The sequence below is a fragment of the Equus przewalskii genome, chromosome X, assembly GCF_037783145.1.
Source record: "Equus przewalskii isolate Varuska chromosome X, EquPr2, whole genome shotgun sequence".
Taxonomy (NCBI): domain Eukaryota; kingdom Metazoa; phylum Chordata; class Mammalia; order Perissodactyla; family Equidae; genus Equus; species Equus przewalskii.
This window is the reverse complement of record NC_091863.1, coordinates 96,141,938-96,169,804: the sequence shown is the minus strand read 5'-3', so window position 1 is coordinate 96,169,804 and position 27,867 is coordinate 96,141,938. Positions and strand designations below refer to the sequence as shown.

Genomic DNA, 27,867 nt, shown 5'->3' with positions numbered 1-27,867 from the left:
GCACTTAACTGCTGTGCCACTGGGCCAGCTCCTATTGTTGAGTTTTAACAGCTCTTTATATAGTCTAAATATATCTTTTATCAGATACGTGATTTGCAACATCTCCCAGTCTGTGGATTGTCTTTTCATTCTCTTAATAGTGTAGTGCCTTTCATGACCCAGGGCCATGCAGGTTTTCTTTTAGAAGTTTCATATTTTATATTTAGCTCTATGATCCATTCTGAATTAACTTTTGTATAAGGTGTGAGGCATGTGTTGAGGTTCATTTTTTTGTGTACAGATGTCCAGTTTTTCCAGCACCATTTGTTGAAAAGACTTTCCTTTCTCCATTCAGTTGCCTTTGTACCTTTGTCAAAAATCAGTTGACTATATTTTTGGACTTTCTCTTCTGTACATTGTCTATCCTTGCACCAAGACCACACTATCTTGATTTGATTATTGTAGCTTCATAGTAAGTCTTGAAATCAGGTAGTATGATTCTTCTAACTTGGCTCTTTTTTTTTTTTTAAAGATTTTATTTTTTCCTTTTTCTCCCCAAAGCCCCCCAGTACATAGTTGTATATTCTTGGTTGTGGGTCCTTCTAGTTGTGGCATATGGGACGCTGCCTCAGCGTGGTTTGATGAGCAGTGCCATGTCCGCGCCCAGGATTTGAACCAACGAAACACTGGGCCGCCTACAGCGGAGCACGCGAACTTAACCACTCGACCACGGGGCCAGCCCCTAACTTGGCTCTTTTTTTAGAATTGTTTTGGTTATTCTAGTTCCTTTGCCTTTCCATATAAATTTTAGAATCAACTTCTGTTGGTATCTCCAAAATTCTTGCTGAGATTTTAATTGGAATTGTGTAAAATCTAAAGGTCAAGTTGGGGAGAATTGACATCTTAATGATATTGCATCTTTCAACTCATGAAATGGTAGATCTCTCCATTTATTTAGATCTTTGATTTCTCTCATCAGTGTTTTGTAGTTTTTCATGTACAGATCCTGCAAATATTTTGCTTAAATTTATACCTAAGTACTTCATTTTTTTCTGGTGCTATTGTAAACATTATCTTCTTTTAAACAAGGAAAATAATCTCAGAGTATATTTGCAAACTCACTAGGCCTATTCTGATATGAACTCCGGCTGAAATTCCGTTCATCTCTGATCTCATGCCCTAAGCCCCCAGTCTGACTTGTCTCACAGTGGCATTCTGGCTCCCCAGAGCCAGTGCCTGAGTATTGCTTTTTTTTTTGGTTGACAGTAACTCTGGTAAATAGCTGCAAGACTTTTTGGGCCATAAAGAAACTTCATATTACATACTTGGCAATGTTAAGGAGACGCATTATCTCTTGGTTCAAAGGTCTCTAGGTAAACCAGTCCGGAATTGCAGCAGGTCTGGGAAGTGGGTGGAGAGGCAACAACACTTCATTAAAGTGATGACGATTACAGTTAGGTGTACACAGGCCAGACCTATAGTTCTTTTGAAAAAAATTTTTACACAAATCTGTAGGATAATAGCCTTCTGCCCAAATATTTTAAGCCACTGCCAATGATTCCTAATTATCAAATTTTTTTTTAAGATTTTATTTTTCCTTTTTTCTCCCCAAAGCCCCCCACTACATAGTTGTGTATTTTTTAGTTGTGGGTCCTTCTAGTTGTGGCATGTGGGACGCCGCCTCAGCATGGCCTGGTGAGCAGTGCCATGTCCGCGCCCAGGATCCAAACCGGTGAAACCCTGAGCCGCTGAAGTGGAGCACACAAACTTAACCACTGGGCCATGGGGCTGGCCCTCAAACATTTTGATTAACACTCTGGACTTGATTTCTATTACAGCAACCATGCTTAATTGAAAAAATAAATAGATAAATCCTACTTCCTTTTAATATCATCACATTTGCCGTGCAAGCTCGCAATTTAGAATCAGTCCTACAGTCTGCTTTCTCTGATCTTTTACTGAAATAGATGAGTGTCCATATCTTATAAATGAATGGAGTTTGACATGAATTTATGGTTCCAATATCAGATGGGTTCTCACTACAGCTAGTCAGTCCTTCTGTTATGTATTTTGGGTCAGCAACTCTCCTGTTTCCCTCAGGAACAGTTTAGAGCCTTTACCACTTTCCCAAACCTCTCCGCCTGCAAGCCCTCTCTCTCAGCAGATAACTGCCCTCCCCCACTGAGCACCAAGAACATAGGGGCATGCTTAGTTGCATCTGCTCCCATCCTTTTCTCTTTTTAGTCTCAGAGGAAGAGGTGGCATTCTTCCTGCTTAAGGCTAATCCACAAGCTTTTATTCATTCAACTGATACATATTAGGTATCTATTATGTGGTAGATAATGCCCTAAGAGCTGGGGACATAGTGGAGAACAAAGCAGCTGCCATTCTGGGGATGGGGTGACAGACAAACAAGTGAAAAGAACATGACCAGTTAAAATAGTGTGATTTGATAGAGAATGATGGGTGGTCAGGGATGGACTCTGAGGAGGAGCCATTTCAGTCATTTAAGACCTGAAGGATGAGAATGAGTCAGCCAGGTAAAGATTGGAGGAAAGCATTCCAGATTGTGGCAATAAAATAGACAAGGGCCCTATGAAGGGGTAGGCTTAGCATGTTGGAGGAACGGAAAGAAGGCCAATGTGACTAGATTGTATTGAGCAAGAGAGAATGAACAAGCCTCAAGAGGTGAGGTCAGAAGAGTGAGCAGAAGCCAGACCATGTATGGCCTTGCAGGTCCAAATAAGGATTTTGGATCATTAAAGTACAGTGGGAAGTTATTGGAGACTTTTAAGCAGAGGAGAATGATTTATGTTTTAAAATCATTCTCGCTGCTCCATGGAGAACGGCTTGTTGGGAGGCAAGAATGGAAGCAGGGAGACCAGTTAGGAGATGTTGCAGTAGTCTGGGTGAGAGATGAGAGTGGCTGGACCGGGGCAGTAAAGGAAGAGTTGGAGAAAGTAAAGGGAGATGTGTTTTGGAGGTTTTATTATTAGGACTAGCTGATAGATTGGCTGTGGGAAGTGAGGGCAAGAGGGAAATCAAGGACAACTTCTCAATTTGTGACTAGAATAACTGAGTGAATTGAAGTGCTATTTACCGAGATGGGGAGGAACAGCTTTTGGGGGAAAGCCAAGTGCTCTGTTTTGGACAGGTTATGTTTGAAATGCCTATTGGCTATCAAAGTGGAGATGTCAGGTAGATAGTTGGATAGGTAGTCTGGAGCTCAATGGGGAAGGTCCAGCTAGAGAGATAAATTGGGGAGTTTTCAGTATATAGTTGTTATTCAAAGCCATGAGACAGGATGAGATTCCCAAATATGTAAGTGTAAATAACAAAGAGGACAGGTCCAAGGATTGAATCCTGGGGCACTCCATCATTTAATCGTCAAGAGATGAGGAGAAATCAGCAAAGACGACTGAGTAGAAATGGCTGGTAAGGTTGGAAGAAAACAGTGAAATATCCTGAAAGCTAAGAGAAGTGAATGTTTTGTATCAGTGGCCAATTAGAAAACAGAAACCACGTTCAGAATTTTAAACAGAAAGAATTTAACATGAGGCATTGGTTACTCAGGTGAGAGCTGTTCTCAGGAAGAGCTGAGAAACCAAAGAGAGGATGGTTACCCAGAAATTTAGCAACAGCAGGAAGCTGCTTCTCCTCTAGGGATTCTGGCTGTTTCACCTCTGCTGGAGGTAAAAGTAGAAGTTTTATTGGAGGTAAAACTTGGGCCCCTGACCCAAGTCCAGGATCAGGGACCACCTAGCAAAAGCAGGAAGGCTGGCCCGGCAGGAGCTTGGTCCATGGAGGGAGGGCCTATCCAGTGGGAGCCATAGAGGAGACACGGCCACTGCTAGAGATGACACTCAAAACAGTGGGAAAGGAAGGGGAATACCCTGGCTTCTCCTGCTGTCTAGTCTTCAGCCAATGATTCCCATTGGCCAAACCTATCAGGAAGTCAGAGAGGAAAGCTGCCTGGGAAATGTAGTTGTCTGCTCTACACAGCAGAGCAGAAAAAGAGGAGGAATGGCTCCGAGGGCAAATAGGCAAATGAGCAACACATTTAAGTGAGATGAGGACTTTAGAAATGACTATTGCATTTAGCAATGTGGAAGTCTTTGGTGACCTTGACAAGAGCAGTTCAATAGAGTGGTGTGAGCAAAAGCCTGACAGGAGTGAGTTCGAGAGAAAATGGGAGAAGAGGAATTGGAAGCAGTGAATACAGACAACTTTTCTTTTTGGAGTTTTACTGTAAAAGGAAAGGAGAGAAATGAAGTGGTATGGGGGGTGGGAAGTAAGATTGACAGTAGGTATTTTCAAGGTGGGAGAAATAACGGCATATTTGAACACTGATGGGGAAAAAGCCAAGAAAGAGGGAAGAATTGGTAATGCAGGAGAGAGAGGAGGATTACTGGAGCAATGTACTTGAGTAGGCAGGAAAGGATGAGATCTGGTGCAGAAGTGGTACAGTAATAGGATTTGTAGAAAGTCAGTCATAGAATCTTCATCATTCAAGTTTGGAAAAGACCTTAAAAATCATATGCTCTAACTTCTCATATGCAGGAATTCCCTGTGCAGCCTCCCAGACACATATTGGTCCAGCCTTTGCTTGAAAGTCTCCAGTGATGGTAAACTTACAATTTTCCAAAGCAGCCATTTCCATTTTAAGACAGGTATAATTGTTAAAAAATTTTTCCTTTTCAGAACAACCAGATGCAATTAGTGCCTTCTTCAGGATTGGGTTATGATTTGGACAAACCAACTATAAGGGTCATTTTGGGGTCAGTTGGGAAAATATAAACATGGTATTAGACAAGATGAAAATTTATTAAAATGGTAGAGATTGTTCACTGAAAAAAGCAGTTTGCAGAATAGTATGTATAGTGATTTTATTTGGTGATTATATATATGTACACACACACATACAAACACACACAGAGATCTGAAAGGATATGCATTAAGATATTAACAGTGATGATCTCTAGGCAACGAGAATGTGGCATTGAGTTCTAGCAGAACTTCAATGAACAGATAGTTCTTAAACTGTTTTAAAGAATAGAAAAAGATAACTTCCTCCCTAATTCTTTATGTGAAAATAGGATAACTGATGCCAAACCTGGCAGTGATAGCAGGAAACAGAAATATATGGACCAATTTCACTTACAAATATAGACATAAAAATCCTGAATATAGATGTAAAAGTTCTAAATCAAATATTAGTGAATAGAATCCAGATGAAATTCTAGGGGCATTTTCATTAATGTCAGGAACAAGACTAGGATGCTTGCCATCGTGACTGTTACTCAATATTATTCTGGAAGTTCTACCTTACTGAATAAAATAAGAAAATTGAGAGGTATAAATATTTAAAAGAAAATGAAAAAATTATTGCTTTCATTAGGCTCTTTTGGGATGTTAGGAACAGACTCAAGTTATCTTAAGTGATAGAGATTTATTGTAAGGATACACATGGGAATTAGGAATAGAAGAAAATTCTTAATTATGATAAAAGATATCTATTAAAAAATCCTATAGCAAGTATCATACTTAAAAGCTTGCCTGCTAAAATTGGAAATGAGATAAGGATTCCCTCTATTACCATTGTATTGGAAATCCTAGCAAGTGCAATAAGAGAAGATAAAGAAAAATTTTAAAGATTTGGAAAGGAAGAAATAACACTGTCATTATTTGTGGAAAACACAATTGTGTACATAGGATATCCAAAATAATTGAAGGATAAACATTTTAATTGAAAAATGAATTTAGAAAGGTTGCTGGGGGCCGGCTCAGTGGTGCAGCAGTTAATTGCGCACATTCCGCTTCGGTGGCCCAGGGTTCTCCGGTTTGGATCCCGGTTGCAGATGTGGCACCACTTGGCAAGCCATGCTGTGGTAGACATCCCACATATAAAGTAGAGGAAGATGGGCATGGATGTTAGCTCAGGGCCAGCCTTCATCAGCAAAAAGAGGAGGACTGGCAGTAGTTAGCTCAGGGCTAATCTTCCTCAAACAACAACAACAAAAATAACTAAATGATTCCCAATACCAACAGCAATGGATTTCAAAGAATAAATAAATTTTAAAAAAAGGTTGCTGGACATGTGATCAATATTGAAAATCAATTGTATTTCTGTATATAAACAACAAGCAGTTGGAAACAAAATGTATAACTATTAAGTCATTGCAATAGTATAAAAATACCTAGAGATAAATCTAGGAAAACATGTGCAAGGCCTTTATGTAGAAAACTATAAAATATTATTGAGACATTTAAACCTAAATAAATGGAGTGGTATACTATGTTCATGGATTGGAAGACTCAATAGCTTTAAGGTGTCAATTCTTCACAAACTGATTTATAGATTCAATGAGACCACAATAAAAATCCCAACAGTCGTGTCTGTGTGGGGAGACGACCAGCTAATTTAAGTTATATAGAAATGAAAAAGTCCAAGAGTAGTTAAGGCATTCTTGAAGAACTAGGTGGGAAGACTTGTTCTACTAGATATTGTCTTATTATATAATGAGAGTAATTAAAACAATGTGATATTGGCCCAATGATAGACAAATAGACCAATGAAACAGAACAGAGAGTCCAGAAACAGATGCACACAGGTGTAACAGACATACAACAAAGGTGCCATTGCTCTTCAGTGGGGAAAGGATTTTTTTTTCAATAAACTTTGGTAGGACAAAAATCAATTCCAGGTAAATCATAGCTCTAAATGTGCAAGGTAAAATAATAAAACTTCTAGAAAAAATAATATAGCAAAGTATTTTTATTATTTTTGGGAAGTGAAAGGCCTTTTAATCAAAACACAAAAGCACTACCATAAAAGAAAAGATGGATACATTTGACTACATTAAAATTAAGAGCTTCTGTTCATCAAAAGACACTAATAAGAGAATGAAAAAGCAAGCCACAGAGTGGGCAAAGATATTTATAATACTGAAAATTATAAAGCTCATATCCAAAATATCTACAGAACTACAAATCATCTTTTAGATAACAGGGGCTTTCACTTTGGATTCTGTGGGGACAGTGCAGGCCATAGGACTCAGACACGAGGATCCCAAAAGGAGGGCAGGGTCACTTAATTCTTTTTGCCTCTGAAGGTAGAGCCAGTATGCAGGACAGAGATGGGAAAGTGGGATTTTGAAAGAGAATTTGCTGTCTAATGACCCTAATTGAAAGTTTTTTCTCTCAGAAGGACCAGAGGGAACAGGTAGCCACAGCCCATCGTGGCCTCAATCATAGTATCTCAAAGGTCAAGTGAGTGAAATACATACTCTCTGGAGGTAGAAGGATGGACTGTGTAAAGGTCAATTCGTAATCTCAGTTTGCTCCTGCCAGCTCAGCCCTAATCCCAGACTGAGGAGGAGGGGGAGATTCAAGGAAGCACCAGCCTGTCCTCCCAGGCGGCCAGTGGTTGGGGGTGGAGTGGAGAATCCAATCACGAAAATCCACTCATGCCTTTGGAATGGAGCTGGAGAGAGAGTGAGTTACTAAAAGACGCTCCTGTGGGGCCTCCCTCTCCTTCCCTCATGAGTCCCAGCAGGATTTGGAGGGCATCCAGGCTGTGGAACTGGTTTGGTTCCCTTGCTTCAAGGCACCAGACACAATCTCCACTACTTATTCATTCATTCTGGCCTCAACTTCTACTATGATCCCCCTCAGCTCCCTCTCATCCAGCCACAGTGGTCTCCTCCCTGGCCCTCAAACACACCAGGCACATTCCTGCCCTGAGGCCTTTGCATTTGCTGTTCCCTCTGCCTGGAACACTCTTCCCTCAGGTATCTCCATGGCCTGCTCCCTCGTGTGCTTCAGGTCTTGCCTTAAATGTCATTTTCTCAGAGAGATCTTGGCTGTCCCTTCTGTCTTAAATTGCATCACCTCCTTGTATTTCCTATCCTCCTTCCTTGCTTCAGTTTTCCCCTGAGACCCTATATATTTTTGTTGCTCATTTGTTTATTGTCTGGCACTCCCACTGTAATGTAAGCTCAGTGAGGACAGGAATTTTCTTTTTGGTCACTCTTGTATCCCAGAGCCTAGCAGAGTTCCTGGTAACATAGTAGATACTCAATAAATATTGGTTGACTGAATTAATTAAATAAACATTTACTGAGTACTGACTAGGTGCCAGCCCGTGCTGGGCGCTGAGGGTATGATGGAGAAAGACACAGGCCTAGGTCTTGCCCTCAGGGAGCTTGCAGGGAGAAAGTGACGAGGAAACAGGGCTGTAGGGATCCCTTGTTCTGATACCGTAGACGGGAGTGAGGACAGTTGCTTGGTTCCTGTGCTCCTGCAGTTCCTGGTGGGAGCCTCGCTCACAGCTGTTTGGTTTCTAGGCTTCAGAGTGGGAGCCGAACAGGAGGCCTCACAACCAGAAATGGCTCCCCTCCTTCTCTTTGGCTCCTTTGATCCTGGGCCTAAGAAAGGAGTCCCTGCAACCTATTGGTTGCTGCTCTGGAGTCTGGATCCTTGGCCTGCTCTGAAGCATGGTCGCAGCCTCCCCGCCCTGACCGAGGAACTCATCATCATGTGCCTGTTGACCACTCTGGGGCCAGGCTAGAGCGTAAGCCCCTTGAAAGCAGGGACCATGGCTGCGCTGCAAACTGCTCCATTGCCAGTCACTAGCCCAGTGCTGGAGCATTCTCTGCAGACCATGGTGGTGCAGAGCATGGGCGCCGCAGGCCCGGCTGCCTGAGTCCGAATCCTAGCTCTGCCAATTACTGGCTGGATAACTTCAGGCAAGTCACTTACTCTTTCTTGTGCCCCAGGTTCCCCATCTGTAAAATGGAGACGATAGTAGTACCCATCTCATTGTGCTGTCATGAGAATTAAGTGAGTTAGTATTTGTGAAGTGCTTAGAACAGTGCCTGGCATATAAGTGCCTGGTAGATAAACAAATGCGAAATACTGTCTGTGACTTGAACGGATGAAATGCAAATGTGCTTGCCCCCACCTGTCCTGAGCTCAGGTGTGAAGCTCACGTCTCTTTGCTGCAGAGCCCTTTGAGTTCTGGGACAGCGCAAATCTACTGCATTTCTGGGGGTTGAGGCCAAACCGCAGCACCCACCCTCGATGCCGTCAGAGCAAGTTTCCATCTGTGTCTTCTTGTGTCCTTTTCTGACTCTAATTCTGACCTGGAGCAGTGCTCGGGGTACCCTGGGCATCAGAGTTTTCATTTGCTCTCTCAGGGAGCTTGATTTCCCTCCCTCTTGGTCTTGCAGTTGGAGCAGCATGCCCTGGTCTCTGTAAAAAGTCACAGGGCTTTCTTATCTTCCCTTGGTCCGGGCTGGGCTAGCCCACAGAAACGTCATCCTGGTGCAGCAGGAAACAGCACAGGCAAGGCAGGCTGGGGAAAATGTGAGCTCCCAAGTGTCAGGTTACAAAGCCAGAGCATTCTGAATGGCAGCTGTGATAGCAGCCCCAAAGCAGCGGAAGCAGACGAGAGCTCTCCCAGAAGCAGCTGGGGGCACCATGAGCCAGGAGGGGTCCAGGCCAAGCTGCTTCCTGGGAGTGGACTAGCCTCCAACAGAGCTTCTTAATCTGGGCTCCACAGGGTTCAGGTTGAGTTTCAGGGAGTCCCTAAACCCCTTGAAATTAAATATGTTTTGTGTGTGTGTGGTAGATGGGCATTTTTCTGCGAAGAGGATTCATTGATTTCACCAGCTTTTCAGAGGGGCTCGTGAAGAAAGAATGGTTAGGAATCGTTGATCTGGTCCTCAGAATGTGGGCGGCATCATAGCTTTATGTGAAACGCACAACCTTGCCATCAGATTGCCCACGTTTCTGTGCCGGCTCTGTCACATACTGCCTGTGATCTTGGGCAAGTGTCTTCACCTCTTTGTACGTCAGTGTCCTCATCTCTAAAGTGGGGATAACAGCAGGACCTACTTAGAGGGTTCTTGAGAGGGAAAAATGAGGAAATGAGTCAAAGCCCTTAATAGACTGGAACACGGTAAAGCAGACATTATCAATGGAGATTCAGAAGATCACCTGTACTTTGTGTGTGTGTTTCTGAGATTAGGTGGTAAGGGATGGGGACAGTAGTTGGAGCTCCTGGAATTCGTGCCTAGTGGTCTGGCAAGCTGGTGGAAAGAGCTATAAGATGATATTTGCTGGGAGCGATCCACTCCTGGAAGCTGTGGGGAACCCCATCTCTCCTTTAAGGCACAGCTGGAAGTAGGCCTGACTCACCTTGTATTTAGAATGATTTTAGGATGCAGCCTAATGCCTCTTAAATAGCTCCCCTACAGATCTGCCATTCTCCATGTCCTAAAATTTCAACAATTGGAGTCACTCACAGCTTGAGCAACAAAGCCTTTGTTAAAATGTACGCTCAGCGGCAGATCCGTGCAGGGAAGCTGGGTGAGGCCCCATCACAAATGTTGACTTGGTTCTAGAATTGGATATTTTGGTTTTTTCCTAGGAACCATATTGCTACTGTCAGTTATAAAAAGTTATTGCTACTTTCTCATAGTTACTCATGGACGTCAAGCTGGTTTCCTGAGCGAGGCACAGTTGGCTGGCTGGCCCCCCGCTTTAAGCCTCTAGAGTTCCTATTCAACCCGCTCCCGGTCATGCAGGGCCCCTTTCTTCTCAGAACAGCAAGGCATTGTGTTTGAATGATCATCCATAAAATTCCTGTGTGGATTAAAAAAGCTTCTTTAATTGGGCAGTGTACTTCTCTTTTGTCACTCTAGTACCTGGTAAGCCACCTGTTTTCTACTTCTCATTATAGCAGTGGTTTTTCCTTTGTAGCTTTGTAATTAGTTTTCCTTTGTAAATTTCTACATTCTGTATTTGCCACTAATTAGGTGTAATCCTGACTCCTGTAATTTTTATTCGTCTGCTCGTAAATAAGTGTTTATTTTCTTTATTGTCAACTCTGCAATAGTTTTCTGATTGGTGCATAATGTTTAATATCCACACAGTTTTATTTGTTAGTAGCCAGATTGTCGCCATTAGCATAAGTAACTATTGTCATAACAAAAATAATGGTTATCTACTGAAGTCCTTGAATTTAGGTCTTGTTTAGGAAATAGTTTAGGTAAAAGTTTGGGAATTTAAGGACATGGTGTTGTAAAACGTTCTTCTCTGAATAATATAGACATTTCCTTGTACAAACTAACTAAATCCTAGGGAGGGAGGACAGATCCCCGTGGCCAAGCATGAGGGACCTTGAAATCTGAACACTATTTGGGCCTGCGAAAATGATTCATTCTCTAGTTTCAACTAAGACCCCAATACCACTTGGCAGTCCTATCGTACGTCCCTGGTTAGCTCCTCCTCAGTGTCCTGAAGCAGCCATCCCACGGCCATTCCACTTTCCTCCAGCCCCCAACCCCGACCAGCTCCCCTTTTCACCAGAAGGACATGTTTCCATTGTCGCAGAGCAAAAATCAGGCCGACAGTGTGAACTCCTTCAGCCTTACACCCACTGGCACAGATTCAACTCAAGTGCAATAGCGCCCCCTTCCTCTCTGTAGTGGGCACTGTGTGTGCCTCCCTGACCCCCTTCAGGACTGAGGACTCAGTGCCTACAGCAGATCGCTCTCAGCTGTCAGACCCCTTTGGGGACTGCCTCAGCTGAAGAGAGCTGCTTTGCCCAAGGGTATGCCGCCTTCCCAGGGCAGCCCACATCCAGTGAATAACTGATGCCAGAGTATAAAGGCCTGGCCCCTTGGTCCCAACTCCTAGCTTCAGAGGTTCCCAGGGGGCCGGCTGAGGTCTTCGACAAACCTGCATTGCAGTCCAATGTCTCCCTCTTCCAATCCTGCTTCCATTCCTTCCCTTCCGTGGGTGGAGATCCCAAGAGCACTCGCTAATAAACCTCCTGCATGCTGATCTCCATCTCAGAGTCGGCTTCTCAGCAAACACAACCTGCCCCTCTTCTCCTACCCCCAACCCCCCCTCCCACCCAAGGCTGAGACCCACCTGCCCCGTGTGTTCAGGCCCAGTCCCCTCACTCCTCTTACTCCATCACTTATTTCCTCTCTTTCCTGTAGCTTCAGCCTCTCCTTCTCTCTCCATCTCTTCCTCTCAGCATGGAAATTTGAACAAATACCTTCAACAAAAACCTCCTTTGACCCAGAGCCCCCCTCTAGCTTCTGTTGTTTCTTCTCCTTCACAGTCTAAGCTTCTGGAAACAGCCCACTGCAGTCTGGCTTCTGCCTCCCCCACTCTGCTGAAATGTCTCTCCGCCTGTTTCTGCCCTATCTTACTTGACTTCTCTGGTGTACGGCTCTGATGGCCATTCTCTCCTCCCTTCATTTCTAGGACACTTGGCTCTCTCCCACTTTCTTTACATTCCTTAAATGCTTGTGATCTCCAGAGCTCCATGCTCACCACTCCTTTCTTCTTATCCAACATCTCATTCATGACCATGGCTTCAATTACCCCATCTGCTGAAGATGCCCCAATTCCATATCTCCAGGCCAGACCTCCTCTGCTGAGTGATAATGCTTTTATATCCAAGTGGCGATTAGACAGCCCCACCTCAGTGTCCCACGAGTATCTCAAACCCAACATATCCACAATGGCTCTCTGAGTCCTGCCCCAGCCTAGGTCCTTCCTCCCTGTGGTCCTGATTTCAGTGAATGGCGCCATCACATACCCAGTTCCTCAAGCCAGAAAGCTGCCACTTCTCTTGGCATGACCTCTCTCCCTTATCACCTACTTCCCCACAACCACCATGTTCTGTTGATTCTGCATATTTAAGGTTCTCAAATCCCTCCTTTTCACCCCCCGACAGTGTCCTAGTGTGAGCTCTGAACCCATATAACCCATATAGCCTGCTCAGCTGCCTCCCTGCCTTGACACCCTGCCCTGACCTCCGCTGCCAGAGAAGTGTCTCTGAGTGATTGGGATCCCGGTGCTCTCTGTTCACAATGCCCCCATGGCCTTTAGAATGAAGTACAAACTCCTTTAATTGGCACCTCTCTGATCTTCCTCTTGCCTGCCTGGCTCGTCCCCTCCCCCAACCCCAATCCAGTGCTTTCTATTCTAGCACAACTGGACTACTTGAAGTGCTTTGAACATGCCTCATTCTCCCACATTTCAATGCCTACTTTGTCCCTGTCCTTCTCTCTGGAAAGCTGCCTTGTTACTCCTGGTTACTCTTCCCTCCCCCACCCTCTATTTACTCTTCAAGTGTCCTTGCAAACTTTCCCGACTCTCTGAGGTTGTCTTGGGCCCTCGCCCTTCCCCTCCTCTTTGCAGGCCTCCACTGAACTTATTGCACCTTACTCAGTGCTTCTCTTTCCAGGTCTTTCTTTCTACCAGACTGAGTTTCTTGAAGCCGACAGTTCCATCCTGTAATCCCAGTACCTGGCATGGGGTTTGGCACTTGGTTGCCACTCATTAAGGGCTTTTAGGATGAGTCCATGAGGTGTGAGTGGGTAGCAGGAGGAGAAAAGAGAACAAGACACTTGAGGGAAGACAGAAGGCAGATGCCCCGTCCCACAATTTTGTTCTGCTAGACACCCTGTCTTTGGGCTCTGACAGACCCAGATTATCCCCAAATGCAATCTGCTTTTGCCCAGAGGTCTGGGGGTGGCTGTGATCACTTCACCTCTCTGCATTCGGAAAGGAGCACGAGTGAGGCAGCACCTGCTGAACTCCGCCGTGCGGCCGGGGCCAGGCATATGGGCCCTTGCCCACTGCGCAGTGACCTTTCCCACCTGTGTCTGTGGGCACTGCAGGTCTCTGAGAGGCAGGGTCCCCCATCCGAACCCTTTGCTGATGAAAGGGGGAAAGAGAATCCTGACAAGGCTCGCCACTGCTTCTATGACTACTTTTAGATACCGCAGGGCGTGCCACCCCAGGTACTGCAGAAGGATTCCAGGAATTCTGAGATGTTGATGTGCTCAGACTTTGGGGTCCCTGGGCTGAGCCTGGGGCAGCTCTGGTCACAAGGAGCCTCTTCCGTTTTATCCCAGTGTGCTAGACAAATATTTTCTGTGTGTGACATGCATAAGGTTGAACATTGTTAAATAATATCTAATACTTCTGGTCAGGGGCCAAGAATTTCATGAGTGCTCCCGTGGGGCCTTTGCATCTTGAATTTATCTACAAGTCCCCCCCCCCCCCAATTAAAGCTTATTCTCGTGTTTTAAAGTATGGCAGGGGTGTTTGTTTATCCCTATTTGACAGGTGAAGAAACGGAGGCGCAGCAAGACTTTTCTGCTACAGCACTGTCAGAGGCAAATCAAACCTGGCAAGGGTAGCTGGCTTCCAACGAATAGGAAGATGTGGGAGCACAACGTTCAGAAGGGCCGCTGGCTGAGGGCCCGGGCCCTCTGAGGCTCCCTGGCCACAGCGCATTTATCCTCTGCCCACAAGAGGTCAGTAGGTTCCGTAGGAACAGAGTTGGGTACCTGGCCATGGCCCCCACAGTGGAAGCTGGAGCTGTCCTCCGTGATAGCAGCCCTGGTTTCTGGCTGCATAGCAGCTCCCTAAAAGGAAATCCTTCTATCACCAGAACTTCCAGGAAGTGCCTCCTCCAGTGACACAGCAGAGGTTGTGACTGGCCAAGGGTGTGCTTATCCTGGGAAGGCTGTGGAAGTTCCCAGGGGCAGCTGCCTTATTATATGGCGAATCTTCTGGGTATAATGAGCCATTTGTGGCAGGCAGTGCCTGTGGATGGGGCAGCTGGCATATGTGCCCTCTGTCTGGAAGGCTGTAGCCATCTCCACAGGAATAACTGGGATCAAAACCTATCACAAGGCTGTGTCTGCTAGGCCAGAACCTTCCCGGGTGAAGGAGGTTGAGGGTGGGGGACACTTGAAGAGCCATATATATAGCATCCTCAGGATTTAGAATCAGACGGACCTGGGTTTGAATCCTGACTCTTCCTCTTGTTAACCGTGACCCTGAGCAAGTTACTTAACTTCCCTAAAGCCTCAGTCTCCTGACTGGTGGAACGACGAGTAATAACACCTGCTCTTCAGGGTTGTTCTGAGGATGTATTCACTCATTCGTTTGACAAATAGCGGAGGGCCTAGCGCAGACTTGGTACTAGGTTCAGGGGATACACGCTTAGATTCAATGCCTGGCGCATAGTAAGTGCCGAATGAATGAGAACTTTTCTTTGAAGGTCAGGCCATGAATTTGGACTCAAAATGGCAGGCGGTTGGAGGCATTCTGAACAGAAGAATAGCAGGAGGGAAACACTGTTAGGGAAGGCTCCCCCACATCTGCAGTGTGGAGGCAGGATTGAGAAAGGCCAGCCTTCCCATTGCCACGGGGCTATTCTGAGCTTCATAACATACAGGCCGAGCAAGAGGCCTAGGACGAACAGTCGTCAGGAGTGGAGCCCGCAGTGCAGTTGGGGACGGGGAGGAGCAAGGGGGGGAGGGCTGTGGAGAAGCCTCCTGTCTGCTCTCTGGGAGCTGCTGGGCTTCATTGCGCAGATCCCCTCGCCTGTCTTGGGCAGTGGCTTCGGGATGTGGGAAGAAGGCGTGGGCGTGCTTGTGCAGCACCGAGGACTTGGGCCAGGACATTTGATGGACGTGAGAACACAAGAGTATAAAATGCCACCCTGTGGGACCCGACCCCTCTGACTCAGAGAAGGGCATCATGGGATTCGAAGTCCCAAACATCCTCCTTGAGTCCTTTAGTAAACTATCAGCCATGAATTTATCTGAGCCTTTTGGAAGCTGCAATATTTCCTTTCAGCCTGCCTCACCAGCTGGGATGCTTTCCACACATTTTGCTTCCTCCTCCAGAGAAATTCTTTCCTTAAAAGCACACCTCTCCCAGGCTTCAGGTGATGCCCTTCTTCTGGTATATCAGAATTCTCTCCCCCCCTCAGCCTGCAGGTGTAAGCATCAGCAGTAGCCCCCAACACCAGCAAAGCCGGTGAAGGACATCTTCTAGAATAGTTCCTTTAGGTCATTTTCTACATAAGCAGACTGAGGATCAGAGAGGTAAAGTGACTTGTCGATGATCTCACAGCTACTAAGTGGTAGGTAGAACTAGAAATCTCCATAGGGTTCTAGTCCAAAGACTACTCTGTGCTTTTTTCCCCAAGCCAAATGGCTTCCCGTTTGCGCTGTACTCTTCTGGACTTCCTCATTGCCTCTACTCTCCCTCTCCCACCTCCCAATTTCTTTTCATTCTGTCCATACAGTCATAGTTGGCAGCGAGACCAAAGCAGTTTGTCAGGTGGTAGAGGAGCCAAGCTAGCCTAGGCCAACTTCTGGAGAGCCAGCGTCCAGAAAGTAAAGCAGCGGGCCTTCCTGTTGGGCACCAACGTGACATGCTGGAGCGGGGGTCCTTTCAGAGCCCGCCTGAGGGTGAAACCAGGAACCTGCCGAGGGGGCATTTCTAGCCTGAGGAGTACGGGCCTACGTCTCCAGTCAGGGCCGCCTCTGGGGGACATTGTGAGGAAGTTAGATCAAAGTTAGTTGGCATAGAAGAACCATTCAGGGGCCGGCCTGGTGGTGCAGCGGTTAAGTGCGCACGTTCCACTTCGGCGGCCCGGGGTTCACTGGTTCGGATCCCGGGTGCGGATGTGGCACTCTTGGCATGCCATGCTGTGGTAGGCGTCCCACGTATAAAGCAGAGGAAGATGGGCACGGATGTTAGCTCAGGGCTAGTCTTCCTCAGCAAAAAGAGGAGGATTGGCGGCAGATGTTAGCTCAGGGCTAATCTTCCTCAAAAAAAAAGAAAAGAAGAAGAACCATTCATTTTTTTCAAGAGGAGTTGACTGAGCACCTTCTACATGCCAGGCGCTGACTAGGCACCAAGGATACCACTGTGAATGAGAGGCCAAGGCCCTGCCTCCACAGAGTTCACAGCCTAGTGAGATCCAAAACAGGCTTTTATTGCTTTGCTTCTTTTGTCAAACACACAAATTTTTTGAGTCACGAGACTGTCCTCTACCAGGTTTTGGTCAGGGTTGCAGTACCTCTTGGACCTTTGAGCCTTGTGTTTCTGGTGCCAAAGTAGTTCTGAGCTTGGGCTTAACCAGTGGAGTGCTGGTAAATGTTTAATGACCAGCTCTCTAGGAGGAAGTGTATGCATGTGTATATGTACAGAAGTCAATTCTCAATTTTACTGATATAAAGTGTGTATGCCACATAAATTACATATAACAATACAATGTACAATATTAATAAATAATATTACTTATTAATCAGTAACCAACTGATTCTCACAGAATACTTTCATTTTTGCCAGACCCTTGCATCTGTAGCCAACCTGTGGTTGCAATTGATGAAAAATATAGTTCTGACATGACTGTTGGTTGTTTTCTTTCTTTTTTTTTTTTGAGGAAGATTAGCCCTGAGCTAACATCTACCGTCAATCCTCTTTTTGCTGAGGAAGCCTGGCCCTGAGCTAACATCCGTGCCCATCTTCCTCTCCTTCATATGTGGGATGCCTACCACAGCATGGCTTGCCAAGCGGTGCCATGTCCGCACCTGGGATCCGAACCCCCCGGGCCGCTGAAGCAGAACTTGCGAACTTGACCACTGTGTCGGCCCCTGATATTTTCATTGTGTGTGAAACAACAAAGACGTATGTCAGAACTCCTTTAAATCCTAAATACTGTGAGTGACTTCTTTGCTGAAGAGGATAGTGGTTTTGAAACACTGGAAGATTATGTCCTCATTTTTTAGTATTTTTCAGAATGTAACAGCTACAGACATGGCTCACACTTGAGTTTCATCTGCCCTGTTAACAATTTTCCCTCACTTTTTTAAGTCTAGATAATCAACAAAACGAGAAATCAAACCCTAATTTATAACAGTTACTGATTTCGAACTCCCACTGTGGGTGATTTCAAGCTGCCAACTTCTCTGTGATGTTGGAAAGAGATGTGCGATTGCACGCCATTGTACAGGATTTCAACCATACAGATGTTATACGTAATAAGCTCAAGTGCACAGACAATAGTATAATACAGTAAAATGATTAGGAAGTGATGAGTTTTGGGGTATTTATTACTTTAGTTTTTAATAGGATTTATGTCATAAGTATATATATATTTTTAAACAATAGCTCTGTTTAATAATCAGCTCACATTGGTGAAAATGTAGCATTTGGCTTCCACGGGGCAGAAGGAGCCGGCCCCAGCACAGCCCTGGTCCTAACTATATTTCCAGGGCCTCAACCACCCCCATCACTACTCCGTCTCCCCTTTGCCATTGATTCAGGACCCCACAGCCCACCGCCCTGGATGGCAAGCTCCTGGATTCTAGAGCTAATCTTAGCTGCCACCTTGAATGGGGGCCCGGAGGACAGATTGACAACAATGGCTTTTCCGTGGGTGGGTGGCCTCTTTCTGCCTGAAAAAAGCAGGGGCGGAAGAGGGCCAGGGACGCTTGCAGTGCCTCTGAAAGGCACCTCTGGTGAGCACTCCAGACTAAGGGAAAGAGGAAGGAGTGGGGGCAGGGGAGCTCTGGCACAGCCCTTCCGCCACTTGGCCTTGCTCCTGGCTGGGCTGTAATTTATTGTTGAAGGCTTTCCAGAAAGGCTGGTGACACCAGAGACTGTTGGTTGGGGAGGGGGGCCAAATGCTTCTCCTCCGCCCCTAGGATGTTGGCCAGAGTCCTGGAAGCTACTCCTGAGGGCAGCCCAGTGTTTGTCTTTGGAGTCTACATTTGGGGCCCTGTTTCCTTCTCAGCAGAAAGAGAGAGTGGCAGTGGGACTTTGGGTCTGTGGTTGGGCCTCTTGCCCACTGGCTCAGTCTGCTTTAGAATATGACCCTCTCTGGTGGAAAGCCTGCCCAGCGTTCTGGGCCATCCTCTGCGAACAGGCCGCGAATGAACCCTGTCTCCCTCTGGGCCACATGCGCTTATCTCCGCTCCTCAGGTCACCTCCAGGCAACTTATCAGGCACAACTGCGCTGATACAGTTGGGACCGTGTTGGGATATACCGCTCCGATGTCACTGCACGAATGAATGTTCTGTGTCTGCACCTAGGCTGGCAGCTCTCCAAGGCCACAGTCCCCAGCCCCACCCCACCCAGCACTCGGTACAAAGACCAGCCCTCACTGACTGAATGAATCAATGAGTACAAGTCTGGCTGCCATTCAAGACTTCTTCCTGGTGAAACAGAAGCCCAGTGTGGAGTCCTGTGTGGGAGCTCTCAGCTTGTCAGCTTGTGCGAGGAGTGGCCTTTATTATTGCTAACACTTGGGGGGAGGGGAAACTCCCCAATCCCCACCCCCATGCACACGCAGGTTTTTACTAGCCAGATGTTCTATAACCAGGAAGTTCAGATGCTGATTGGTTTTCTCCCAACTTACGAGAAAAGTCACCTCTGCCTCCCACCCCCAGGCACACTGCCCCACCCCACCCATGCCTCCTGAGGCTGGCGGAAGTACTGAAGGGGAGCGATTTGCTCTTGGCGTCGCCTGAGAACATCCTGTGCAGCTGAGAGGGCAGCGTAGTACACGGGATGGGATTGACCAGGGTGAGGATGCAGACACTAAGGGCTCAATACGCTCTGAAAGGGCAGGGACGAAACTCGTCAGATTTCCAAGAGCTCCACTTCCTGCCAAGCCGCCACGCCCCGCCCAGCACACACACCAGCATTCCCACACATCCTCCAGCAAATGCCTTCCGACAATACCATTCACAGGAGTTTGGAAAAGACCGGGGCGTACTATGAAGTCTGCAGAGAGGCGTGACTGTGGAGTTTCAGGAGTAAAATGTCTCCAGACCCAGATTACTGTTGTCCTTGTGATTATGCATAATGACTGTTGAGGAGGCATCGTAAAAGCACTGTGTGGGAACTTTCTACACCTTCTGTCAACAGGCCCTGGGCTGAATGACCCTGTGTGTGTACCAAGTTGGAAGTTCTGGTGTCTGTGTGTGTGTGTGTGTGTGTGTGTTAGGATATTAAAAGTTTTGCTTCTAGGCCACATTTTGTTCCTGTGCTCCAGACCCCCCCCCCAACCCCAATCCAAATGCCTCCTGGACAGCCCCACTTGGATGTCCCACAGGCAACTCAAATTTAATATACCCAACCACACTTATCATCCTTTCCTTCCCCCTCAAACCCGCAATCTGTCCTGCCTGATGATCCCTTTCTCAATAAATGGCACTGCCACTCACCTACTTGGCCAAGTAGGAAACCTGGGCACTCCCACATTTCACATCTGCTCACAGCCAGTCACCAGGTCAGGCCTGTCCTACCCTTCATATTTGTGCTTCGTCAACCTAACCCTGCATGTCCTGGCAAGATTTTAGGCCAGGCCACCATCTTGAAGTACAGCAACAGTCTCTTGATGTGCTGTCTTGCCTCTAGTTCCCCCACCATCCCTACCCCCCCAACTCCATTCTAAACCCCGTCCATAAGCCAGTCCCAAATAACGTGCCCAACGCAGCAGGAAGAACGCCCACCTCACCGAACATGTCTTCCTCTCCAAGTTGTAGGTGCCTAACATTCCCCTTATTTCCGTCAATTCTGGGAGCGCGTGCTGTGGTATAAGCTAGCTCACTCTTGAGCAGAACCCAGCTTATCCGATTTATCTTACCGGCATCAAATTTTCCTAGGCAGAATGGAAGGAATGGGAAATGAAAAGGAAGTTTTGACACCAATGAGGAAGTCAGGGAAAGGCCCAGAGTAGGATAGTGCGAGTGTCCACAGAGCCAGAGGGGATTTCCAGGATTTGGGGGAAGTGGCTTCCAGAAAAGGAGTCAGCTGGGTCCTGAAGGAACCGCCCAGGAGAAAGACTGCACTGGGGAAGGTGCCACCCTGGAGGAGGGAGAGGTCTCAGCCGGCCAGCTCCCGCGGTGACTGGGTGACCGCTGACTGGGCTTCCCTCCCAGGGTCTCTCTTGGGTGGGAGCCAGCCAAGATTTCTCAGAGGGAGAGTGCTAAGATCTCCCAGAATGTGGTCTGGGCTTCCTTCCAGAAGGGAGGGAGAAACTGGGGAGAGGAAATTGGGAATGGGGCTGGAGAAGCAGCTCCTATTCTCTGCTGGGACCTCTGGCCTGAAGAGGTGACAGAGCCCCACATTTCTGCTCTGGGTGGGTGGGTCCTGTCCCTCCTAAGAGTTTGAGGAAGGCTTGTCTCCTTGTGTGGTCATTCTTCACAAAACACAAGACTCTCTTCCCAAATCCCCATCCTCTGGAGAGATAGCCCCCGATAGCTACAGCTCCAACCAGCCCCTGACCGTCCTGCAAGGCCAGGCTGAAGCCTAAGACTCTCACGGCTGCCTCTGACAAAACCAGGACACTACCCCATCAATCCTGCAGGATGGTGACACCACCAGATTTCTTGGGAAGGGACTACTGTCTCATTCATCTTTGTATCTTTAGTGTGAAATGTCACCCAACATAACAGGCACTCAGAAAATGACCCCTATGCCTCTCTCTGCTCAGCCTGCAACATGCTCATCTTTTCTCCTCCCAGGCCAATGCCTTTCCCTGCACTCTGTTGACAACACACCTGTTACTGCCCCCTCCCAGCCCTGTAATAGACTGTATGTGACAGTGGTCCCAAATCTGTAAACTATCAAAAGGCACAAATTAGAAAACAAAACGAGTCAGCCTTGTGGTGCAAGGTCTTTTTTCTAAATATCTCTGTGGCGTCTCTCTCATTGTCCTCAGGATAAAGTCCAGATTCTGACCGCGATGTGGAAGTCTCTTCAAGGTCTGGCCGCTGCTAAATGGGAGATGCTGGTCAAGGGTACAAACTTCCAGCTATAAGATGAGTAAGTTCTGGTGTACAGCATGCTGATTACAGTTATTAATATTGTATTATATACTTGAAAGCTGCCAAGAGAGTAGATCTTAAATGTTCTCAACGCAAACAAGAAATAATTATGTGAGGTGATGGATGTGATGGTCATTATGTGACGTAGTTCACAGTACGGTCATAATCATTTTGCCATATATAAACGGGTCAAATCACCACATGGTGCGACTTAAACTGACACAACGTTGTATGTCCACTGTATCTCTGGAAGGCTGGAAAAAAAAAGATATGGCTGCTGCTGTCATTTCTCACCACTCGCCCCCAATCCTTTGTACCAGACACCTGGTCATCATTTTTTAACTTTTTATTTGGAAATAATTTCAAAATTATAAAATGTTGCAAAAATAAAAATAGTACTGGGAACATTTGTATACCCTTTGCCCAGAGTCACCTATTGTTAACCTTTTATCCCATTTCCTTTATCATTTGGGTTCTCTCTCTCTACACACACACACATACACACGCACATACGCGTATGCACACTTTACGTATAGACCTTACATATACACACACATATATTCACACGTTATATACCCACACATCCACACTTTTTTCTGAGCCATTTGAGAGTAGGTGGTATGCATCATGAGCCCTTACACCCGCACGGCAGGGAATATTTCCCAAGCGTAGAGCAGGCCTCTTCCGTGGCCACAGGCCAGCTCTCCGTCTCCTAAACTGAACCCTGTTGCAATACTTTAATCTACTGTCCACACTGCAGCTTCATCAGTTGACACACCGAAGTCCTTTAGAACATTTCTTCCCCTCCAGTACAGGAGCTACTCTAGGGTCAGGTAGTGCATTGAGTTGTTCTTTCTATTTAGCCTTCATTAATCTGGAACATTCCATAGCATTTTTTGGGTCTTTGCCATGACCCTGCCATTTTTGAAGAACACATGCCCCTTCTTGCTAACACTTTTAACAGAATGCTGCTCGTGTTGTGTTTGCCCGATGTTTCCCCATGATTTGATCAGGGCTATGCTCCTCTGCTGGTGCACTGCACAGGTAATACGGTCTCTCAAGGCAATGTTAATTTTGATCACCAGTTCAAGGTGGTGCCAAATTTCTCTACTCCATAGCTACTTTTTTTCTCCCTTGCACATAATAAGCAGTCTGTAGGGGTACACTTTAAGACCATGCAAATATCTTGCTTCTCACTAAAATCTCCACTAGATTTAGCATCCATTGATAATTTTTGTGTGATCCAATCTTTACAGTGATACTTGCAAAGTGATGAGGTTCCAACTCCCACACCCCCTCCATCCACATTCACCAGTTGGCCCTTGAACTCTAACCATTTTGAGCTACCTTCCGTTTGCCACGCCTTCTGAGTACTCTTGGCTAACTCCTATACCTCCTTCAGCCTGGGCTGCCACCAATGGTGGCGTCCAACTCCAGGAGGCGCCAGTCATGTTGTAGCCGTGCCATGTGGCAGCCGTGGGTCTTGGTTTAGCTGGAACTTCCTCTCGGAAGCTTTCCCAGATTCCCCAAGTGTCAGTTAGGCATTCCTGCTCTTTGGTCCCGAAGCTATGTCTGCTGACCCCTAGCAGCACCTTGTTACACTATATTGTGATTGTCGTCTTACTTCTCTGTGTCCCTCAGTGGGACATAAGCTCCATAAGGGAGGACTTTTTTTCTCTTCTCTGCTGTGTATCCCCACATCTAGTGTAGTGCCCCACCCAGAGTGTGTGTTCAGCAAATGTCAAGCCAGTGGATGAATTTGGTCTTATATTATAGCTAGTTATATATGTGGCTCGCTTCTCTGGTAGAGGACAAAGTCCTCAAGGACAAGGGCCACGCTTAATTTGTTTTCGTATCCTCTTCCCCTCCCCTCAGTACTTGGCACAGGGCCTTGTTCATAACAGACACTCAACAAGGGTTTGCTGACTGAGTCTGTGTGTGTATACTGGTTGTCAAGGATACGCTTTTTTTCCCTTTCCACAGAACTGCATTAAACTCTGTGCGGGCAACCCTGGGAACCAGGTGGCGTGCCCTTTGAACCCCTGCTGTTCTGGCACAGCTGGGCCCAGCCCTGCCTGAACACAAGGCACAGGGAATGCAGGCGCATGTGGTCAGGATCATTAGGTTTCTCGTCACTGAGAGAATGCCAAACCCTGAGTGAGTCTCCAAGGGTGACTCAGGGCTGTCCAGGAGGCATCCTGAGGCTGTGAAGCCTTCCTAGATGACAGAGCCTGGCTCCTCCCCTGGAACCTCCCAAGGAGCCCCCGGCCTAGTAGATGCGTGGCCTGGCTGAGCTGACTTCAGAAGTCTTTCTGGTGCTAGGTCCCTTGGAAGGCACACTGCCTGTGTCAGAATAACTTAGAAAGAGGAGAGGCCTGGAGAGAAGGCCTAATAGGAGCTGGGTGGACAACCCAGCCCTTTGAAAGGCACAGGACACCTCTGTTGTCTGGAGCACAGCCTGCCAATCTGGCAGAAGGACTTCTGATGACCACCGGGACCTGGACCTGGTTTCCAGGCTGGTGTCTTGCTCTGCAGCCTGCAGGGCACAGGCCCATTGCCACAGCCCCATACATATCTTTGGGGAGGCTGAGCACTTCTCCCGGCTCAGCAGTCAAAGCAACACTTCCCAGAAGGTGTTGGCTGGGGAGCCTCTGAGGAGGGCTCTCCTCAGCCCTCTGGAGGTAGAGTAGGGCCCCAAGAGCAGCCCCAGGCAAAGGTCAGTGTAGTGCCTCACTGGGTTTGCAAGTCTCGTGAGAGCAGAGCAGGACAAGGGGCAACCCTCATACTCCTCCCTTTCCTTTCTCCCGTAGGCTCTTTTATGTCGCTCAAGTGCAGGAGTCCCGCCTGTCCCCTAGTCACCTGGGGGGAGGGGGAGAGAATGAGTGAGAATGAGGGCGCTGTCTGGATGCTTGGATGCTTCTGGGAAAGCCAGCTCTGGCAGAGGCTGAGGCATACCGCAGTGGTTCAGAACCTTCTGCATTTTGTTTTCTGGGCCCAAATTCTGAGCTGAGTGTGCTTAGAAACTCCCCAAGATGAGCATGGCATCGAAATCTCTTTAACCCCAGCTTCAGGCAACAACCACCCAACAGCTAAGCTTTGGCTGGACGCTGAGCAGAGCAGGGAAGAATAGGAGGGCATCAGGGTGCTGTTCCGGGTTCTATTGTGAAAGATAATGAGTTGTTTACAGTAAGCAAGGCCCCAGTGGCCTCTTTGTAAATCTCAGCCCTGGGAAAGTACCGCTGAGCTGCAAGCGCAGACAGGTAACATTTTGATCCACCTGTGGAAATTTCAAGACGATGATGCAGCCGCCCGGGGCTGGGACGAGAGCAACAAATTTTGGAGCAAACATTCGACCAACAAACTTGTTCTGAAGGTCAGTGTGTTTGGCACTCTGCTAGGCACTGGGAATCCAAACATGAATAAGAATGCTACCATTCCTGCTAACAGAATACCGCTTGCATATGCATAGGTTACTTCCGGGAGGGAGGAGCAGAATGTGGTAACAGAGATTGCCTGCGGGTGGTTAGGGAATGGCGGTGGGAGGGAGACTGAGGTGTCCCTGCAAACCCTTTGTGCCTTGTGAATTTGGTGGCAGAGCACATATTCCCTATATATTATCTAGGCAAAAAGAAATGAGGTAAGAGGGAGAGACAAGTATGCAGATGTGTAGCTGGAAGAAGTAGACAGCAGGATAAGAGCTCACAAGGACGTGTTCCAAGTGCTAGGGTTGTTGACAGAGATGGAGGAACCAGGATCAGAAAGATGGAATTTACCAATTTGTCTTCCTGGCTTGTGACAGAGTTCAGGCCTTAGCCACGACAGTTATTTCCAAGAGGTCTTTTCACCATATCCTGGCTAGAAAAAGCATGCGTTTTTTAGTCTTTGTTCCAAAGACATCACAAAGGAAATTGATAAACTGACAAGAATGCGGAGGCAGGCGAGCCCTGCCCCAGGCAGAAGGGATGTCATCCTTCCACAGGCTTTGGCCTCCTCTCACCCCCCCCACCCCACCCCCCCCCCCCCCCCCCCCCCCCCCCCGCTTCATGGACAGAGGTGGCTGTGTGGTAACAACCATTCACTTTGTAAACATACACCTGTCCCCAGCTGGGCCTGCCTCCTGGCGCAGAAAGTGTTTCCTGACAGGCTGTGTGTCCAGCTGGTCGCAGGCCAGCGCCACCTGCTCCCTCTAGCCCAGACCTGCTGAGAACCAGCGCGAGCTTCAGCCCAAGGCGGAGAAAGCTGGTTCTGGCGGTTTTCAGGAGAAGGAGCGGACAAGTCAATGTTCTGGCATGGACTGTTTGTTCCGGATTGTATACTGGCCATCTTTTATCCTGGGCTGACTTTCCCTCGGGGCCTCTCCCCCCAGGCTACCTTCAGGCTTCCTTTCTCCAAAGCCCAGCACGTCTGCTGGCGAAATAGTAATAACGTGATGATCGTTAACCACCCTTTATGGAATGCCCACATGGGCCAGGCATGGGGCTCAGTGCTCACACGCAGTGGATTTCCTGCCGTCCTCACGAGCACCCAATGGGAAAGGTCCGCTGGCTATCCTCGTTTTACAGGTGAAGAAACTCAGCCTCGGAGTGCTCAGCAGCTAGTAAGCGATGGTGATTGGATTGGAAACCCGACTGTGTGGTTATGAGCCCATAACCGCTGTGCTATTAGGCTTTTAACCACTCTGCTACACTGCCTCTCATAAAGATAATTTTAATATTAGTCTAATCCAACCCTATTTAGGAAGGGAAATGCGCTGCCAAAAAATCACTTACGAGATCTTAAAGCTAAATATAAAAGGCTTCTCTATTATCTCTTGTTTGGGGCTATTTAGGCCAAGGCTTCCCTCCAAAGGCTTGCGTAAGCAGAGGTCATATGGGCTCATATGCTTAGGGCAGACAGGAAATGAGCCCAGCTCTGCTGGCCCTGAGTCAGGGCCCTAAAAAGATCTGCTAACAGGGAAAGTGCAACCTACGAAATCAGCATGGAAATGAAAACCTTAGACCAGGCCCTGGGCTTAAAAATGTCAAGAACCTCCCTCCAGTTTACTGCCTCTGGGCTGGGGGTGGGGAGGGCACTGGACTGGGGTGAGTATTTGCAGCTGATAGCTGAGGCCTTTGTGGGTCGAAGCTGACTTCTAGGTCCCACTGGGTATCATCTTGGAATTCTAGATACTAGTATGGAGCCCAGAACAAAGAAACTTTCAGACTCCCTTATTCCATGTTCTCAGTTTACTCCCTCTGGGCTTACACCTGCAGAGAGAGCACTGGGCCTCTTATCTTCCTTAGCTTGCTGTGATGATTAATTTTTTGTGTCAACTAAGGTAAGGGATGTCCAGATAGCTGGTAAAGCATCATTTCTGGGTGTGTCCATGAGGATGTCTCGAGAAGAGATTAGCATTTGAATCGGTAGACTGAGTAAAGCGGATCACCCTCGCCAATGCAGGTGGGCATCATCCAACCTGTTGAGGGTGCCATTAGAACAAAAAGGTGGAGGAAAGGCGAATTTGCTTTTCTGGCTTGAGCTGGGTCACCCGTCTTCTCCTGCCCTCGGACATCGGCGCTCTTGGTTCTCAGGCCTTCTGACTCAGACTGAGTTACACCACCAGTTTTCCTGGGTCTCCAGCCTGCAGATGGCAGATCTGGGGACTTTTTGACCTCCATAATCGCATGAGCCAATTCGTATAATAAGCCTACTCTCTCTCCTATTGGTTCTGTTTTCCTGGAGAACTTTGACTAATACACTTGTTCTCATGAGATGCTTTTTCCCTCACATCACTTTCCTAGCTTTTTTTGTGTGTGTGTGTGTGTGAGGAAGATTGGGCCTAACCTAACATCTGTGCAAACCTTCCTCTACTTTATGTGAGATGCCGCTACAGCGTGGCTTGATGAGCAATGCTGGGTCCTAGCACGGCGCCCAAGATCTGAACCTGCAAACCCCGGGCTACCAAGGTGGAGAGTGTGAACTTAACCACTACACCAGCAGGCCAGCTCCCTTCCCCAGCTTCTTAATGCTGAGATGAGGAGCTGAGCAGCCTCCCGTGCCTGGCCTGGCAGGGCCTACAGCCCCTTAGCCCTCTTGCAGCAACAGACGGAGGTAGACCCAGCGGGCCAGCCAAGTGAAGTCACCTGGCAACCCTGAAGCCGTCCCCTCTCTCCCTCTGCCTGGAATGCCCTCCCCACTCTGCTCTCACAACTCCAGCCTCTTCACCTTCAACAA

The 27,867-nt window shown here is 47.4% G+C and overlaps 2 protein-coding genes across 4 annotated transcripts in view; one reads left to right on the top strand and one right to left on the bottom strand.

The window, feature by feature from the left end:
* UBE2A (ubiquitin conjugating enzyme E2 A) overlaps nucleotides 1–27,867 on the bottom strand; it is an 81,014-nt gene that overhangs the window by 43,108 nt on the left and 10,039 nt on the right. The window lies entirely within an intron of this gene.
* The window catches only part of STEEP1 (STING1 ER exit protein 1), a 55,197-nt gene that overhangs the window by 24,410 nt on the left and 2,920 nt on the right, over nucleotides 1–27,867 (top strand). For 2 of the 3 annotated variants that reach the window (XM_070606034.1, XM_070606035.1), the window contains one exon: nucleotides 21,549–22,067. The gene's annotated coding sequence lies outside the window, so the exon portion shown is untranslated. Of the gene's footprint in view, nucleotides 1–21,548; nucleotides 22,068–27,867 lie in introns of those variants that run through there. The other variant, XR_011536217.1, reaches the window with a different exon arrangement.